At 34.2% G+C, this 7,428-nt stretch overlaps 1 long non-coding RNA gene across 1 annotated transcript; it reads right to left on the reverse strand.

Annotated features, from left to right (window-relative positions):
- Positions 1-5,587: 5,587 nt before the first annotated feature.
- On the reverse strand, positions 5,588-6,752 carry LOC105547256. Its single transcript, XR_001007198.1, has 2 exons — positions 6,483-6,752; positions 5,588-5,785 (listed from the first exon to the last, which is right to left on the reverse strand). It is a non-coding gene; the product is annotated as an uncharacterized LOC105547256 (long non-coding RNA).
- Between the last annotated feature and the right edge of the window lie 676 nt (positions 6,753-7,428).

Consider the following 7,428-nt stretch of genomic DNA (forward strand, 5'->3'; position numbering starts at 1 on the left):
GAACTCATTAAGGGAGTGAAGCATTGTTAATTTCATAATTGTACAGAAAATTCACTTGTAGAAAGGCCTGCTGTAATTGAAGCATTGTGTTGAGCGTTCTGAAGTTGTCAAATGAAATTGAATGATGAGAATGATTTTGGTGATGGTTGTTTTGTACTATTGGGGTGAATCAATTTTTCTATCCTTTTATTAAGCATATTACAAGTCTGCAGTGTTCTTCCCATTACTCCCCAAATACAATAATCAAAATCTCCCAATCCACTTGCACAACATTCATATCCAGTCTTTTTAGGGCTCCCTTTCCAGGTGTTTTTAAGGGTTTCAGTGATTGCATGTACATGTTCCACAACTCTGTGTAGGTTGTTGGATATCCATTGTCAATTCAGGCAGCTGCTCCACAGATCTCTGCTGCTGCAGCTCTCCAAAGTCCAGACCACAGTGTTCAATAACACTTTACTGAAGACTGGGGCATTATAAAGGGAAATGGGGAGTCAGAGACAGAAAGCTTAAAAATGAAATTAGTTATTTCTCCCCCTAAAGACAATTGGTCATATCTTCTCACTGGAAGTCTCTCACCTGATCTTCATCCTCCTTAATGCTGACGCTCACTGCCAACAGGTTCCTTCCCATAGACAGAAGCATTCTAAAGGGACCATTACATTTCATTGCTCCCCCTACGTAATCAACATGAAACCATAAAATGTGTAGGGATGCCACTCTGCCCACAAGAGTCAAGGTTTCCTATAACAGAACAGTTGAATTTTTCTTTATTCCTAACTTTTCCAATACAGAATGGCGTTTTGGATTTACTTATGGATAACTGGAAGGGGACATTAGAGTTTTGCCCAAAAGTAAAACACAATCTTGACCAAAGGATAAATTATGGCTCCACCCTTAGAGCAACAGAGAAAACTACTAACAGCTCTAAAATCATAATCTGGTAGTTTGAATGAATAAATTAGAACTACAATATAAATTGATCTGGAAAATATTAAAATGTTGCAAAATAACATAGCATAAAATAATTTATGTAAATGTATTTTATATAAAGATACATATGGACGGTAAGTGTACAGAAACATGAGCAGGGAGGTTCTTCACCAATCTTAAAATATTGGTTGTGCGTGGGGAAGAAGACAGAATGAGCTATGAAAAATAACACAGATGGGACTTCAATTCTATAAGATTTTATTTTCAAAACTAAAATGAATAAAATGGCAAAATATGTACACAGTATAAATCCAGGTGGTAGATAAGTGAATGAATAAACATATTTAGCAGTTCTGGTTTTGATATTTGCAGAGTAGCTTATGGTAGATAAATCATTCCATAGACAACAATCATAAAGTCTGGATAAAATTTAAGAAACAACAAGTTGACGTCACTGTAGCATGACCAAAAGAAGATAGATACCAGGAGGGAATTATACTGTGTAATGTAGGTATATTAGGCTTTTCCACTTTGTATATTTTCCAGTCTGTATGTCTCACCTACAATTCAAGCAGAAAGATGCAGGCAACACTGATTCTTCCCATCCATGAGTACAGAATGATTTCCCTTTTTTGTGTGTCATCTCTAATTTTTTTAGCAGTGTTCTATAATTCTCATTGTGGAGACCTTTCACCTCCATGGTTAGCTGTATTCATCAGTGTTTCATTCTTTTTATGGCTGCTTGAAAGTGGAGGGTGGGAGGAGGGAGAGGATGGAAAAACTACATATCAGGTGACTATGCTTATTACCTGGGTGATGAAATAATCCGTACACCAAACCCCCAGGACAGCAATTTTACGTATATAATGAACCTGCACTTGTATCCCTAAACCTAAAATGAGCGTTAAAAAAAAATAGAAAATAAACCAGATCTACAGTCACATAACGAAGTATTTAAAATATTCAAAATTTCCAGGATATAATCCAAAATTATTTGATACACAAAATGGGAGGAAAATGTCAACATCTTGCAAAGTAAAAGGCAATTGGTATATGCTAATTTCAAAATTACCTGGATATATTGATATTGTTAATAATGCCTATAAAGCAGCTTTCATAACCATGCTCCAAGAAATAAGGTAAGCATTCAGGAAACAAACAGAAAGATAAAACGTCTCAGCATATAAACAGAATACATAATAAAGAACCAAATAAAAATTTTAGCACCAAATAGTATAATAATGAAATTAAAAAGTTACTCGATGAGCTCAATAACAAAATGAAAGTGACAGAGGAAAGCTTCAGTGAACTTGAAGATAGATTACTAGAAATTATCTAAGCCACACACACAAAAAGAAAAATGATGTTAAAAAAGATAAACAAAGTCTCAGAGACTTGTGGGGCCATACTAAAAGACCTAACATTCGTGTCATTGATATATTAATAGCAAATGAAGAAGACAAAGACTGAGTGCAGAAAAAAATTTTGAATAAATAATGGCTAAAAGCTTCCTAAATTTGGAAAAAGATGTGAACTTATGAATTCAAGTTCATTGCACTCCAAAATAGTATAAACTAAAAGGAATTTATGTCTAGACACATCATCATCCAAACATATGCAAATATCACAACAGAAGTCAAGAAGATAGAAATAGTGGAACAAAAATGAGAAGAAACCAAGATTTAAAAAGTAAATAAAATAGTAGACCTAAATCCCAACATATAAATAATTAAATTAAAAGTACAAATGATGCAAATACGCCAATTAAAAAGCATATTTCAGAATGTCCAAAAGTAGACCTAACTATATGCTATAATCAATCTATACTTTAAATGTAATGATATAGGTAAAGTAGAAATAAAAGGATAGAAAAAATGTAACACCTAAATACTAATCAAAATAAATCAGGATTGGCTATATATTATATTGGTCTTCAGAAGGAAAAAAAGCTTTGAGCTAAGAAAGATTTTCAGGGATAATAGGGGACACTACTTAGTGATAAAAGGATGAACTCATCAAGAGACTTAACAATCTTAACCATTTATTACCCAACAACAGAGCCTCAAAACACATGAGACAAAAATTGACAGAATTAAAACTGCTGTTGGAGATTTCAACACTCTCACTCAGTAGTCGATAGAACAAGCAAATAAAAATTAACAACAATATGGAAAAACAACTCACTGTTAACTAATGAGCTGGTTAACATTTATAAAACATCCCACCAACAGAAAGAATGTGCATTCTACTCAAGTGCACATAAATATATACCAAGGCAGACCATATCTTAAGTCAACAAAAACCTTAACAAATTTATTATTCATTTTTTTTAAAAAAATAAGACAATACAAGATGTGTTCTCTGATCACAATGCAATTAAACTAGAATTCAATAACAGGAAGATAACTAGGAAATCTCCAAATCCCTTGTAATTAAACAACACAATTCTAAATAATTAATAGATATGCTCTGGTTTCTCTTCAAATCATATAAATCTTTTACCTTTTACTAAATAATTCATAGATCAAAAAGGAAGTCATAAGGGAAATTGGAAAATCTTATGAACTGAATGACAATGAAAATTCAACATACCAAAATTTGTCAGATGTAGTTAAGGTGGTGATTAAAGAGAGATTAATAGCATTCAATACTTATACTAGAAGAAAAGAAATTTCTCAAGTGAACAATTTAAGTATCTATGTTAAACTAGAAAATGAAGATCAAAATATGCCCAAAGCAAGCAGAAGAAAGGAAATAATAAAAATAAGTGTAGAAACCAGTAAAATTGAAAACAGAAAAATAATATAGAAAATTAACAAAACCAAAAATTGATTTATTGAAAACAACAATAAAATTGATAAACCTCTAACCAAGCTAACACAAAAAAAGAAAGAAGATACAAATTGTTCATAACAAGGACAAAATAGCAGATATTACTAAAGACTTTGCAGATACCAAAATGATGATAAGGAAATACTACAAACATAAATTTGACAACTTGAATGGAATGGGCCAATTTCTTAAATAACATGAGCTACCACAACTCACCTAATATGAAATAGATAATTTGGATGTTCCCATATCTAATAAAGAAATTGATTTTACACTTCATAAACTTCCCTAAAATGAAGCTCCAAACCCAATGATTTCACAGATGAATGCAAACAAAGATTTAAAGAAGAGTAACATTAATTCTATAAGTATCTTCCAAAAAATTGAAAGAACACTTCTCAACTCATCCTGTAAGGCCTGCTTTACCCTGATACCCGAACCAGACAAAGACAATATGAGAAAAGAAAATTACAGGTCAATATATAAAATATTACCAAATCAAACAGCAATATACAAAAGGAGTAGTACACTACTACCAAGTGGGGTCTATCCCAAAAGTGCAAGGTTGATTCACTATTTGAAAATCAACCAATGTCGTACACTATATTAACAAGCTAAAGAAGAAAGAACACATGATTATATCAATGTATCTGATAAAATTCAAAAGTCATTCACGATAAAAGTCTCAGCAAACTAGGGGTAGAAGGGAACTTCCTTAACCTGATAGAGTGAATCTATAAAATTTTCACATCATACTTAACGGTGGAGACTGAATGCTTTTCTTCTAAGATCAGATACAAGCCAAGGGTTTCCCCTCTCACCACGCATATTTAGTACTGTACTGTATGTTCTAGCCAGTGCAATAAGCAAGGGAAAAGAATAAAGGCATACAAATTAGAAACCAAAAAAAAAAAAAAAAAACCATCTCTATTTGCAAATGAAATGATTACATAGAAAATCTGAAGGAATCTTTTTTAAAAAGTGGGGCTGGGGGCAGGGTCCTAAAACTAGTAAGTAAATTTGCCAAGACCTCAGCCTACAAGGTCAACATTTAAATATCAATAGCATTTCCATACACTAATAATAAACTATTGGAAAGTGAAATTTTAAAAAAAAGTCATGTAAAGCAGCTCCAAAAAACAAACAAAAATTTTAACTAATACTTAAATATAAGTATTTTCTACCCCCCTCCCTAATGGGTATTATCAGGTCTTCGGTCTACCCCAATTTTAGTGTCATGAAACAGGATCCTCCACCTCTGCCAAGTCCTAGGCTATACCTTATACATAAATAAAATCTGCAATTCTGATGCACATGCTTTATGATGGCAGAAATCTGTGGAAAGGAAGTTCACAGTTGGTTTGGAAGAACAAAAACAGAAAATACAGATGGCGATAGAGTCATGATTCAAGCCAATGCATTGAGAGGAAAGAGCATTTTAGAGTCATAGGTGACCACAAGAATGTAAGGACTCTGGTAACACAAAATCCTGAAGTGGTGGCATTTGGATTTTCACATGGCATGAAATGAAGATTTGACAAAATTCTACATCTAGAGTAACCATCTGACTCAGAAATGACACCTATGTACTGCCACATTAATTAGGAGAACCTTCCAAGTATTTCAAAGGGGATGCTGTCTCCTCCTGAGCAACAACAAAAAGATTCCTCTGGTTTCAGTTGTGTTTAGACATTATTTTTATTCTCATCTAGGTTCTGTGGCCACTAATAACTAGCTAGTGATTTTGGAAAACTTTCTGGTGCCAGTTTATGAATACTTTCTGAATAGTGAAGCCTTGATTAAAACAACTTTAAAAATACTTTTATTATTCATGTCCCACCAGAAAGCAAAATTTTATTTTTATATCAATATGTGCCACTAGCATTAAAAGGAAGATTGTTGAGTTGGTTTGATTGATTGATTATTCCAAGGGGTGGTAGTGCTTCTGTGAGCAGCGGGAAGTTTGTCCTGTGGATCCACCCTAAGGAGGTTCTGTGAATGTGATTGTGACCCTTGCCTTGCTCTGCAATGGAGAAAAATAATTATTATTCAGAAAGAAAAAAATAGAAAAACTTGCAATTACATATTACGAAAAGTAATTGCAGCCTTTCTTGAACATTAAACAAAGGATACCCTTTTTAACACTTTTGAGTCAATGTTTTCCTTTCCTTCAGTGGACAGCATGCATAGGAGTAAAATAAGATCATATAGGACATGGCCAATCTAATTAATATGGCTTACTCTCATCTGTCTATTTAATCTGTACAGCTATTTCATAATAAAGGTTAATTTGCTAAATATAATATAGCCTGTAATTTGTAAACTACCTATTGTCTAGAAATGAAAAATGGTACCATACAAAGTGTGAATTAAGCAAACTGTATCTTTCTTTTCCACATTGCCTTTCTATGATTTCCCCCCACCTCCCAACCCCAAATCCTTCATTTAAACATGTACTATCCAATATAGGAGCCATTAGCCACAGTTGACTATTTACATTTTAATTTATATTAATTAAAATTAAATAAAATTTAAAGTTCCAATTCCTCAGTCACACCAGCCACGTTTCAAGTCTTCTATACTCACATGTGGCTAATAACTACTATATTGAACAGCCCAGCTGTTGAACATTTTCATCATTGCAGGAAGTTCTAATGGACAGAGTTGATTTAGACTCTGAGTCCTTCTGCTCTCCCTTCTCTGGTCAGGATTCTACCTACCCCGGGCACGCCTTCCCAAGTATCCTCAGATTTTTCTTCCTTCCACTACTGTTACCCTCATAACTTCCCTGTGCCTTCTCATGATGTCCCATAAAGAGCACAATTTTGTAATTCCTTCCTTGAGGACCTTTCTCTCAACTTAAATAACTTGATAAACTGGTTCATGCTTAGGCAATTTGGAGTGCTCAGAGTTCACGCATTCTCTCTCCAAAATAACACATTGGTATTTTAGCTGAAAGCTTCTGGAGACATTATGCATTTACAGAAAGGGCTGACTCTCAAAGTGGTGACTTTAGGCACCATGGTAGCCTAGTAGCTTGGTGAACAAACCTCAGAATGCCAGTGGCTCTAAAGTACCTTTCAAATTACATTATCCTGTTGGCCTGTTCACCTACATTGGCCTTGGGTCACTATGCTGATTTGTCTCCTAGGAATGCTGGAATATCACTCATTGTTACCACAGAGGCATAATATTTATGCATCTAACATGACATGTATGAATAGTAGGTCAAAAGAAATATGTTTGTTTTCCTTGGAACTGTGAAAGATGCTAGAGTTCGGGATAGGGTTTTGGTATCAGAATCCATTTACTCTGTCCATTCTGGGGGCTCCCTGCCAAAGTATCACACAAAAAACAGTTAATAGCAAAATCAGAGATGATATAAGCCCCTTAGTAATAGCTTGACAAATGTTTCCTTCTCCCCCAGTATAATGCTTTGATCAAAACTGAACTAGAAAATGCAGCTTAGACCAAGAGATATGAAGAACAAACAAAAAGACTTCTTACTCCCTAAGTAAGAGACGATTAGGTAAGCAGGCAAACTCTAGTTTGCCCTGTGGTTCATTCACTGGGTTAGAGAGAGGCTGCTGTGACTCAGGGGACAGCCCTCCCTTGCCTGCTTTCCGCATGCAACGAGAAAGACAAGAAATATCCCCTCTTGCTCAG

The sequence above is a fragment of the Mandrillus leucophaeus genome, unplaced genomic scaffold (assembly GCF_000951045.1).
Source record: "Mandrillus leucophaeus isolate KB7577 unplaced genomic scaffold, Mleu.le_1.0 Scaffold382, whole genome shotgun sequence".
In the NCBI taxonomy this organism is placed as follows: Eukaryota; Metazoa; Chordata; class Mammalia; order Primates; family Cercopithecidae; genus Mandrillus; species Mandrillus leucophaeus.